Here is a 12,818-nt window from a genome sequence, read left to right on the forward strand (position 1 = left end):
ATACATGACAATTGCTGTGCTTAGCACAGATTAGGTACTCAGTAACTGTCAGCTATGATTATTACGACACATTTGTAGTTTTAGTATTTTGGACATAATTGATGCCTAGCAAATTTGGTTGAATTGAATAGAGTAGTCCACAGTGAAAAAGATGTTTCATGGAATAGGTGAGTAGTTGAAAAGAAACTGTTTTAAGTTACACAATGTTTGAATGCAAACTGAGGGAAAATAAGTGAAAGTCCAAGTTTTGATTTAATTCGTCTGGGCAATTTTTCTGGTCTAAGATTGAGTTATGGTAAAATTAGAAAATACTGATTCACATGAAACTTTTGTTTTAGCTTTGAGTTTAAGTGTTACTCATTTTCTCTGTGACCAGCAAGCAATATCTGCCCCGAGCGGATATGAGGGAAGCTATACTTTCAAAATGCGCCGAAGTGTAAAAGTGCTTCATTGTCCCTCTGACTGTAAATGAAGCCTACGTCCTTTCCTTCTGGCCAAGGTGATGGTAAAGACACCCCAGGAAATACATAGTGTGAGCATGTAGTTTACAAATCTTTGTCGAAGTGACAGTTTGTGAGAATCACATTCTCAGGGCTGGTTGCAATGTCACAACTCCGGAGCCCCTGGGAGCCTCAGATCCCCACGCCGAGCGATACTGGGGTGTGCTTTGAGTGGCTGGAGGAGGCGCAGGAAAGTGGGAAAGCTAAAAAAAAAAACCTGGGAGGGGGGCATGGAGAATTCTTTGGAACCAAGGTTAAGGCAGAGGCGAGTAACCAAAAGGGTGATAAATCAAGGTCTTTGGGGGGAAACTGAAGGTACAAACAGTAGGAAAAACTTATAAACAGCAAGACGTCTGGTGGGAGAGACCAGGACGGAGGATGAGTCATAGAGCCAGGAGTTCAGAGACGAGTAAGGACCGTGAGGCTGTATTAGAATCACACAAGCCCGATGGCCTCAAATCCCTTGGGTTGCTTCTCACCCGCAGCGGCTCCACCACTAAAACAGACCACCTAGCTTAGGACTCTGGGGCCGGGCAGACTACACACCGCCGTATGTGAGCGGAAGTCTTACACCAGGGGCGCCTGGGTGGCTCAGCGGTTAAGCGTCTGCCTTCACGCTCAGGGCGTGATCCCAGAGTCATGGGATCGAGCCCCACATCAGGCTCCTCCGCTATGAGCCTGCTTCTTTCTCTCCCACTCCCCCTGCTTGTGTTCCCTCTCTCGCTCGCTGTCTCTCTCTCTGTTGAATAAATAAATAAAATCTTTAAAAAAAAAAAAAGAAGTCTTACACCAAGTTTGAAAGTGCAGAGAGATTTTCAGAAGCAAGAGGTTTCGTTTCCTATAATAATATATTTCTGTACTGCCTCCCGTCTCAAATCTACAGCAGGAGAAAAGACAAAAATGGAAATAACACAAGAGAGCAGCATCATTCTCTCCCGTCCTACTGGGCCTCTCAAGCTTTGCTCCCAGCTGTGGCAACAAGGAACGGCATGGTAGGGCCAGGTTTTTGGGCGGCACTTCTTTACAGTTATACAAATAAATTTTTATTTCTACCTGTAACTGATGGGAATATTGACCTATTTAAAACAATATGCATTAAATAAGAGGCTTTTATTATTTATTAAAAATACAAATCAGAGAATATGGTTTTAAAAAATATGACAAATGGCATTTAGATTATTGAGACTTGAAAAAGTGTTCACCATGGTTCCTGACTCACTTCTAGTAGTCATGTAGTGGCAAACGTTGTTAACAGAAAGGAGAACGGGAGGTGTCGGGGGAGGGGAAGTAACTCAAAAGCGAGTGATATCTTATACTTGAACAAGATAAAAAGTACTGAGGAAAAATTCTACTGCCTTAAAATGCGTCATTCTGTTGGATTTCTCTTGGACGATGGTTTCCTATCTGAAAAATAAATTTATTAGTAGCTGCCCAAACTATTCCATTGACATTTTAAAAACTTTTTATTGTGAAAAATCTAAAACGTACACAAAAGGAGAGAAGAAAGTGTAAGTTCTCATGAACCTATCATCTAGCTTCACGAATTATAAATAGTTTTACAATCTTGTTTCATTTAGACCCTCACTTTTGTGTGTGTGGAGGGGCTAGAGTATTTAAGCAAATTCTAGACATTGTGTCATTTCACCCATAAATACTTCATTATGCATTGCTAATTGAAAGAATATGTTTTTTTTTTTTTAAAGATTTTATTTATTTATTCGACAGGATAGAGACAGCCAGCTAGAGAGGGAACACAAGCAGGGGGAGTGGGAGAGGAAGAAGCAGGCTCACAGCGAAGGAGCCTGATGTGGGGCTCGATCCCATAACGCCGGGATCACGCCCTGAGCCGAAGGCAGACGCTCAACCGCTGTGCCACCCAGGCGCCCCTGAAAGAATATGTTTTAGGAGCAACCCATGTCATTATCACAACTTACAAAATTAACAATTTTAATATATTCAATCCATATTCAAATTTACATGATCGTCTCGCATATTTTAACAATATGTCCCATTTACTATAATTACGTAAAAATAATGTGAAAAGTCACTAGAAATCATAAAATCATAAAATCTTCACTTATGTGAAGAAACACTTATGCTAATGATATATGGTAATGAGGAGGAGGAGGATAGACTTGTGATCTATTATAGTAAAAGTAATTATTGTCTTTGGGATTAAGTTGTAAAAATCCTTAGCTTTAAATTGCATAATATTTTAGGAAATTTAAAAGTTTTTGCTTTTTATTTTTATAGAATTTTATTTGGTCTCCTGAGAATGTTGAATAATTTATTTTTGTTCTTTCATATTGATTTCCATTTTATAATATTTATTTTTCTGGTAATGAAAGTAATTCATGTTCCTTATAAAAATATTGGACGATCAATCATAATTTCATGACCCAGTGATGACCTCTCAATATCCTAGAATATTCCCTGCAGTCTTCAGTGTAGCTATGTGCTTATGATACATACAGTGTGTATAATGTGTACAAACAGGCTTTCATTCACTGTAACCCACTTTTTGCAATTTACATTTTATCTTATGCATTTCCCAAGTCATTGAACAACAATCATTATTTCCACAAATCTGTGCATCTGTGACTACTCCAATGCATAAGTCTCTAAAGTGGAATTACTGTGTTCAGAGTATGAATACTTGTAAGCTTCTTAGTATTTATTCTTCAATGATCCGTCAGAAATTATTTTCCAATTTCCAGAAAATGAGCACTTATTTTAATTCTACTTCATTAGCACAAAATATTAACATGCAGCCTTTTGGATAAATGGATGTATGAAATATCACGTCTGTCTTCTTTTTTCATTTAACTTTTTGTGAGAATGAATTATGTTTCAGCGTTTTTTGGAAATATTTCTTTGAATGTTTATATCTATAACTGTAATTTTTTGCCTATTGAAATGTTCGACCAACTTTCTATTTTAGGACCCATCATACTGGGTTGTTAATATTTTGTCTATTATAAAGATATAAACTTTTTGTATATTGTTGCTTATGTTGGCAAATATTTTTCTAACTTTTTCTTCTAAGTTCATTTGTTTTTTTCCTAAAGAGATTTTACATGTTTAGTCAAGCCTATCAATGGTTTTTATTGTTATTTCTTTCAAAGATTTTGTTTAGTCCTTCCCATTCTCAAATAGTAAATATATACTTAAATTTGCTACATGTTGATTTATGATTTTTAAAAAATACTTTATTCTTTCTTCCTTCTGAATTAAATTTAGGAGTTTGGTGTGATGAGAAGCACGGACAGGATTTTTTCCCGTCATTTCGTTTTCATATCGCAAAAGGGATAACCTTTTCTTTCCTTATTAATTTTTTGGGCATAACTTTATCACACACTAAACTTTTTTTTTTTTAAACACTGAACTTTTATGTCCACTTTGGCACATTAATGGTGCATTGATTTAGAATGATCTTTTCTTGGTAGATTTTTAAAAGAAGAGTTATTTATTTATTTATTTATTTATTTATTTGAGAGAGAGAGAGAGAGCGCAGCAGTTTATTTACTTTAGAGAGAGAGAGAGAGGGAGCAGGAGTGGGACAGAGGGAGAGAATCTTCAAGCTGAGCCCGGATCCCACTGGGTCTCCATCCCAGACCCATGAGATCAGACCTCAGCCAAAACCAAGAGTCAGACACTCAACCAACTGAGCCACCCAGGCCCCCCTTGGCAGATCGTTAGAGGACCCTCTTTGTAGTCTTCTTTTTTAAATCTCCTACATTGCTTTGAACATGACAGTCAATGAAAATGTGTTGAGTTCTACAAACGATTAATGAGTCATTAATATACCTGGGAAAGTATTAACTTTAAGATAAATAAAGGTCTGTTTTGACTGATTTAAATATTTAACTTTTGGAGAAAAAAAAAGTGCTGGGCCTGATGGGTTTTTTAATGACCCCTCCATTTTATAATTCTTTCATGTAACTTTACTCAGGCACAGTCCTTTCCTAAACCAGAGCACCAAGCTAGAGTCTCCTGCTCCCCGGAATCAAAACTAACATTTGGAGCCAAGGCACTTAATTCATCATTCTTCCAAAGCAACGGTGCTCCGGGCTGGTATTTTGAAACCTTAGTGACCTTTGCCAAAGAGCTTTGAAGATTGCACTGTCTTGTCAATCCAGCAGGATATCCATATATACCTAACCCTTTCTGGAAGATCTGAACAACATTCTCCCTAAGAATCTGCCTGTGGGGATTCTTCCTTAGCGCCCCCGCGGTCCCGCGCGCCCACACGCACGGCGATCCTCACTCTACTGTAAACTACGGCCCCGCGGGGACCCGATCTGCTTTTGCAACCTCCTGCCGCACGGCCTTCACTCTCCAGATGTTCGCTCCCGGAGTGAGCCCGCACCTTGCAGCGCTCCCTCTCCCACCCGCGCGGCGAGCGGCGGGGCGGATCTCCCGCTTTCCGGCCGCCTCCTGCCTCCTCCCAGTCTCCGGGAGGCCGCGGCGTCTCCGGCGCTGTGCGGCTGCGGGTCTGCGCGTCGCTCGGCCCGGGGCTCGCCGGCCTCGGCCCGGGGCCCACCGCCCGCCAGGGCTCCGGACAAGGGGCGCGGAGCATAGATCCCCTCCCCACCTCCTCCCCTTCCTCCTTTCCCTCCGCCTCCCTTTGCGGCAGTGTAAGAACGGATTGAGAAAGTATCTTTATTTCGTTACTTCATTAAGTAAAGTGTCTGCTTCTTAGGGAAAGACCTTGGTGTCTGGCCTTCAGTTCCCATGAAATAGAACAAGGGGCTGAAGTAGATGGGGCTCTTCACACGGAGTCCCCGGGGAAGAAAAGGTGCCTCAGGGGGCGCTGTTTGAAAGGATCGAAACAAGCAAAACCAAACCAACAAAATACTTCTCCCCTCCCCCCCCCAAGAAAACACAACCACAAAAGACCCAACAACAACAAAAAACCCTTGTGAAGACGTTGAAGTAGATCACCTTCCAGGATTTTCTCAGTGCTAACGTGCCATGCTTTACGAGTTCTTTCTTCCTTTTCTTCACAACGCACCACTTGCCTTTGTTTTCATCTGCAATGATTTTCACAAATTGGCAATTTTACCTGAACAGTTTCTTTATATACATTTAATAACTTGTGTCCATCCCATCCTAGCTGACTAAAGCAGCTAACATTAAAAAAAACAAAAAACAAAAAACCCGGCAACACACTAATTCTGTTGCAGAGAAAATTCTGGAGTCTAGACCGAAGATTAGAGTTCTAGTCCTAGGTATGCCACTGTTTTGTTTTGTCTTGAGCAATTCACTTCGCCTCACTTTTGATCTCTGAAGAATGAACTAGTAGACCTGAATGGTCTCTTTCCTGTTTTGAGTTTTCAGGACACCCACGTTTCCTGACCTGCTGGCAGACTGACGACGACGTAGCGAGGCGAGGTAGAGCGTAGGTTTACCTGCCTAGGATGGTGCCTTGGCTCCCAATGAGGGGATTTTACCCCTTGCGGCTTTGGCCACACCTTTCTTCATTGACCTTATGATGAGGAAGCAGGTTGAGTCATTTGCTGTGGGGTTAGCGGGGGTTTGAAGGGCTCCTTCCTGATAGCCTCTGAAGGTAGGTCCCACTTCGTTACAAGAAGAGTATGAGAAGACCAGATACTCTTTTGGGCCTTTTTGATAAGCCACTCTTCATAATCTACTGGCCTGCTAAGGCTGCTAACTATTTTTGGTAAAGACACTTTAAGTTTGGTGCCAAAAAGTTAAATCAAGTGAAATAGGATGCAAAACATGAGGTCATCTGGGGTGAACAAAATGTGTACAGCTCTCCTTATACGGGCGACTTTCTTGGATTAAAAAAAAATGCTCACTTAGTTATTCTCAAGCCTAGAGGTTAGAAGAAGCGTTAATGACAGACCTTTGATTTAACTCATAGATCACAGATCTTCCTGAATAACTACTATCTAATCTAGGAAAACTTCGTTGAAGCGAAAGATAATGTGTTTTCTATACGAAGGCTACTCTATCTACAAGTTAATTTCCTAAACAGTTTCTTTGGTGACACAGGTATCCACAGAGTCTAGGCCTGCTAGCATTCTGACATTTTTGCTATCCCAAAACCCAGTAAACTCGTATCCACAGCTCATTTCTGTTCAAATTATAAGATAGGGGCCTTTAAAGATTTTAAGACATTATTTGCCAAAGGACTCTAGGAATTTGATTTGATTTTAAAATATTAAAGGTTGAGGGTCTTGATATACCTTTCAAAAGAACATGGAGAATATTTAGAGATCTTTAATCCTTAGTAATCACTATTCATTTTAGAAGTTTATTAAAAAGGTTCAGTTTGAGCAGTTCAATGAAGTCTGGTATCAGGGAAACTAGGATTCCTGGTTCCCTTTAGTGAGAAATGGTATTTGAGATTAAGAACTGGGCACTAGGGGTGTTCATTGCTGCTATGATAGCCTTTAAGCCTTTCTGTAAGTAGAATCGTAGTTAATGTATGCATGCAGGCTCACATCTGTACGTATACGTGTATGTATAGAATCTCAGTTCTCTTCACGGAATCTCTATGTACACACATATGCTATACATATACGTGTATGCACGTCTGTAAATTACACCAATACCTGCTGTATGTATACACATCCACGAATTCCACAAATACATATATATGTGCACATACACATGCATATAGAAATATGTGTATTAGAAATCTTGAGCCCATGGGGCGCCTGGGTGGCACAGCGGTTAAGCGTCTGCCTTCGGCTCAGGGCGTGATCCCGCTGTTGTGGGATCGAGCCCCACATCAGGCTCCTCCGCTATGAGCCTGCTTCTTCCTCTCCCACTCCCCCTGCTTGTGTTCCCTCTCTCGCTGGCTGTCTCTATCTCTGTCAAATAAATAAATAAATAAAATCTTAAAAAAAAAAAAAAGAAGAGAAATCTTGAGCCCATGCCGACACTACCAGCTCACTTCTATCCTCACGGCGTTTTTTGCCTTCCCTGTTCCACATCAGTTTGCCCTTCCTTCCACAGCAAGAAAACCATGGTTCTCAGCCATCTCCATACATTAGTTTATTTGCTAAATCCTATAATAGATATAAAATAATTTCAGGGGCCCCTGAGTGGCTCAGTCGGTTAGGCGTCTGCCTTTAGCTCAGGTCATGATCCCAGGGTCCTGGGATGAGTCCCGCATCAGGCTCCCTGCCCACTGGGGAGTCTGCTTCTCCCTCTACCCCTCCCCCCTGCTTGTGCTCTCTCTCTCTCACACACACACTCTCTCTCACTCAAATAAATAAAATATTAAAAAAAATAATAAAGTAATTTCAGGATCCCTTTACCCATACTGTTAAAAAACAAACCCATTACTAAGAATTCTGAACGTGTTCGCTGTTCTCCACTCCCTGCTTTATGCTGGGTCCGAGGTCAGCGGTCAGACGCTGTGGTCATAAGGGACTTGGAGTAGTTCTTTCTGCCATTTCATCTCCGTAATATGATCCGTTTGTTGTTGTTGTTGTTTTAAATAACACTGGATTCATTTGTTTCAGTTTGCTTTCAGTGTTAGGTTTTTTTTCTGTTTCTTATCCTTTTTTAAGAGTTTTCTTTATTCCCTGAGTATATAGAATATTAACATGATTTCAAGTCAAAACCATACAATTAGGAATTCCCAGGGAACGTCACTGCCTTGCATATTCCTTCCACCATATTCCCCTCACCCCTTGCAGGTAACCTCGTGCATGGTTTTCAGGCTGCTCATTCATTGCTTTTTTTTTTTTTTTGTAGAGATGCAGGTGTATGTATGATTCACTACACAAAAGGGAGCATAATACGTCTGCTGTTATGCATTGTGCTGTTAGTCACTCCACGCTGTCTTTGGGAAATTGCTTCATGAAAATTCATAGTGATGGTCCTCGTTCTCTTTTATAGCTGCATGGAAGTTAGAAAGCAGCCCTGAGCTGGAGATTCAGAGAGAGAAAGAGAGAGAAAGAGAGAGGGACACACACAGAAAGAGAGAGGGCTACTGCTGTATGATGTGAGGATTTGGGGGAAAAGGATGAGTAAGAAACATTTTGGGGGGGAAGTTTTTCTCGGGGTTGTGAGGTTTAATTCTCTGCATTTCCCAACCCCTGAGAAAACTTCAGAGGAAGGCCGCTTTTCTCTTCTATTGGGTATGTCACTTTGCTGAAGTAGATATGAAAGTGTAATGAGAAGGTCGATCTTATTTTAGTTACAGGAGAAAGTCAATGATATCACACAGTGGGCCGTTGAAAAGTCCTGTTTCAATGGTGGCTAATGGTACAGATCTTTCCAGGTCTGGCTGGATTGTATGAAAAGAGGCAATAGATGTCCACATCCCTGTCCTCTGGGAATTTGAAGGCTCTTCCTAGACGGGGATTTCTCACTCAGGGCAGTAGAAACTGCAAAATTTGTGTGGAGAGCACCGCCCCAGAATCATCACGGCATAAAACTTTCAGTGACAGCCTGGAATCCAGACGGTTAGATGCTGACGTCAGAGCTGGGTTATTGTGCCAGAATCTGAGAACTGGAGATGAAAGGAGGCCCAAACATCTCAAGAGTAAACAGGGAGGGACTTAGGATGATGTTCCAGCTAGAACAAGTGTGGCTGTTCCCAGCTTCTTTTGAAGTTCTGGTTGGGGTGGGGTGGGTCAGCTGAGTTTAATGAACCTGAGACACAAACATGCAGAAATCCAAGGACTTAGATAGCATGCCATACAAAAGGGCCAGAGAGGGAGTTAAAGTGAGTAAAACATCAGTGTGAGGGGAAAATATTTAAATTTCATTTCTACAATTTGGAAAGAGATCTAAGACAAAATGTGATAAAGCAGTGTTGTTAGAACAAATCATGGAATACCCAAACTCAGGCAAACAGCTGAAAAGGAAATTCTATTTTACATGCCAGGTTAGAAGTTGAAGTAATTTACTTCCTCAAGAGGCTGAAAATACGCCTAGTAGAAATTTCTAGATGAGTGATGTGGAAATGACTAAGAAAATAGAGGCATTCAAATGATTTTTTTTTTTTTTTGGTTTTTGTTTTTTGTTTTTGGTAAGACAGGAGGTAAGAGTTTATAGCTTGATAGATTGCAAAACGTGTCTTCCGCTTCTTCTTTTTCTCTTTACTCCTTTCCTCTTTCGCTATGGAATTTGTGACAAACATCTATATAAAAACTTGAAAGCCAAAACAAAAACATGCTTAATAAAATTTGTCTAAGTCACTTATAAAGATCGTTTTTAGAGTTAAAAAATAAAAAGGAAATTAATTAATTAATTAATTTTTCATTTTAAAAATTATGTTCAATTAGCCAGCATAGAGTAGTACATCATTAGTTTTTGATGGAGTGTTCAACGATTCATCAGTTGCGTCTAACACCCAGTGCTCATCACCACAGGTGCCCTCCTTAATACCCATCACCCAGTTAGCCTGTCCCCCCACCCCCTCCCTTCTGTAACCCTCAGTTTGGTTTCCAGAGTCCAGAGTCTCTCATGGTTTGTCTCCCTGTCTGATTTCTTCCCATTCAGTTTCCCCTCCCTTCCCCTGTGGTCCTCCACACCATTAAAAGGAAATTAATTTAAATTTAAATTTTCAGAGTCATAACATTTTTTTCTAATTTGTGTGTGTGTGTGTGTGTGTGTGTGTAGTATTGTTCTTAATCTGTTTTGTGTCATGGACACCTGTAGTTGTCAGATGACGTCTCGGGACTTCTCTAAATAATGGTTTTTATTATTTATTTATTTATTTTATTAAAAGATTTTATTTATTTATTTGACAGAGAGACAGCCAGCGAGAGAGGGAACACAAGCAGGGGGAGTGGGAGAGGAAGAAGCAGGCTCCCAGTGGAGGAGCCTGATGTGGGGCTCGATCCCAGAACACCAGGATCACGCCCTGAGCTGAAGGCAGACGCTTAATGACTGAGCCAGCCAGGTGCCCCTAAATAACGGTTTTTAAATGGATAAAATAAAATACACCAGACTACAGAGAAGCCAATTATAAAAAATAAGCTAATTACCTTGAAACATAGGTATGCAAAAATGTAAAAATTTAAAAATCGTGATGGTGTAATACGTACACCCCCAAAATAGCACTTTATAACAGGAAAGTCACTGTAGGTCTATTATAATGAGTAATATGATTCTAATGAGATGAGTATAGACAATATTTTGTGATAGCTGCAAAATAATTATATGATATAAAAATATCTGGGATTCATAATGGTGAAAAAGTCAGTTATTGTTACAGGTACTATTGTTTGTTGTTTACACTCAAAATTGATAGAAACGCTAGAATCCACTAGTGAAAATAAATATGAAATTTTTTCCTATTCAAGTTCACAGATTCCCTGAGTTCTAAGGGTTATGGGCTCCACTTAAGAATGTTCGCTCTAAGGAACCGTTATATTTTATGATATCGTCATGGAAAATGTATGGATCATACTCCACGCTATTGTAGTCTTATTTAGAATAGCCAAAAATGGAAACAGCCAATGTGTCCATCAACAGGTGAATGGCTAAAGAAAATGTGGAATATACAGACAACGGAACATTACATAGTCTTAAAAAAGAAGGAATTCTGCCAGCTGCAACAACATGGATGAACTGGAAGACATTATACTAATATTAGTCATAGAAGGACAAATACTACATGATTCCACTTATACAGGGAATCGGAAATAGTCAAACTCATAGAAGCAGAGAATACAATAGTAGTTTCTAGGAGCTGGGGGAAGGAGAAAATGGGGAGTTATTGTTCATTGGGTATAAAGTTTCAGTTATGGGGGGCGCCTCGGTGACTCAGTTGGTTAAGCGACCGACTCTCGATTTCAGCTCTGGTCATGACCTCAGGGTCCTAAGAGCGAGCCCTACGTCGGTTGGGCTCCTCGCTGTGTGGAGCCTGCTTGAGATTCTCCCTCTCCCTCTGCCTGTCCCTCCACCACTTCCCCACCCCCCCGCCACTGTGCACTCCAGTGCATTCACTCTTTCTCAAAAAAAAAAAAAAAAAAAAGTTTCAGTATGTATATACATCTTCAGCAAGAGGTATAAGTTCTAGAAATCTGCTGTACAACATAGCAACTGTAGTTAACAATAAAATACACAGTAATAATGCACTTCCAAATCTGTTGTGATGATTCTACAGGTGTTTACATCTGTCTAAACTCATCAAATTGTCCGTTAAATACGTGCAGTTCTTTGTGTACCAATTATACCTAATAAAGCTGTTAAAAAATAAGGATTAAAAAAAAGTATGGATCATTGATACAAGCCTACAAAAATAACCATGACCCCATATATTGGCCAGATACCTCGCCCACTGCATTTCTAATTTCTGTGATTCTAGTTTTCATTTCTAGGAACTGCACTTTTAAAACATCTGCTGGCAATTTTTGTAAATCTCATTCTCTTTTACATATTTTTGTACTTATATATTTCTTTGAAATATTTACTACACTTATTTAATATTTTTTTTACACTTATTTAATATTTTGACTACTTGTTAAAATTTATTCTTTCTATTGATTTGCATGCCTGGTGGCTGGCTTTATTGCGTGTAAACACCATGTGCCTTGCCACCTTATCTGTGGGAGCTCTTTGAAGCCTGAGTTTAAAGAGTTTTCCTCTAGAAAGAATTTATATTTACTTCTGTCAGGTGCTGGTGAGGAGGGGGGTGGGGCACGGGTGAGAAGCATCAGCAACCCAGGAGTCTTGTAAATTAACTTTCCAGCTTTGTTTTTGTTTTTAAAGTCCACACGGGTATTGAGACCAGAAGATCCTAAACCCGGGTGAGTGCAGAATTATGGCTAGTAACTTTCTTTTTTTTTTTTTTAATGATTTTTTATTATATTATGTTAGTCACCATACAGTACATCCCCGGTTTCCGATGTAAGGCTCGATGATTCATTAGTTGTGTATAACACCCAGTGCACCATGCAATATGTGCCCTCCTTACTACCCATCACCGGTCTATCCCATTCCCCCACCCCCCTCCCCTCTGAGGCCCTCAGTTTATTTCTCATAGTCCATAGTCTCTCATGTTTCATTCCCCCTTCTGATTACCCCCCCTTTCTTTATCCCTTTCTTCCCCTACCGATCATCCTAGTTCTTATGTTCCATAGATGAGAGGAATCATATGATAATTGTCTTTCTCTGCTTGATTTATTTCACTTAGCATTATCTCCTCCAGTATGGCTATTAACTTTCTGAGTATTTTATTCTCCAACCAGATGTAAGGATGAGTCACACATTTGAGACACCTTCAAAAGTGTGATCTTGGGGCATCTGGGTGGCTCAGTCAATTAAGCGTCTGCCTTCAGTTCAGGTCATAATCTCGAGGTCCTGGGATCGAGCCCCGCATGG

The 12,818-nt window shown here is 40.3% G+C and overlaps 1 long non-coding RNA gene across 2 annotated transcripts in view; it reads left to right on the forward strand.

Annotated features, from left to right (window-relative positions):
* LOC113260572 (uncharacterized) overlaps positions 1 to 3,677 on the forward strand; it is an 83,678-nt gene extending 80,001 nt beyond the window's left edge. The window contains exon 7 of one of the 2 annotated variants that reach the window (XR_008959888.1): positions 1,384 to 3,677. This is a non-coding gene — a long non-coding RNA (uncharacterized LOC113260572). The remainder of the gene's footprint in view (positions 1 to 1,383) is intronic. The other variant, XR_003318025.4, reaches the window with a different exon arrangement.
* Positions 3,678 to 12,818: the final 9,141 nt, after the last annotated feature.

Source organism: Ursus arctos, unplaced genomic scaffold (genome assembly GCF_023065955.2).
Source record: "Ursus arctos isolate Adak ecotype North America unplaced genomic scaffold, UrsArc2.0 scaffold_18, whole genome shotgun sequence".
In the NCBI taxonomy this organism is placed as follows: Eukaryota; Metazoa; Chordata; class Mammalia; order Carnivora; family Ursidae; genus Ursus; species Ursus arctos.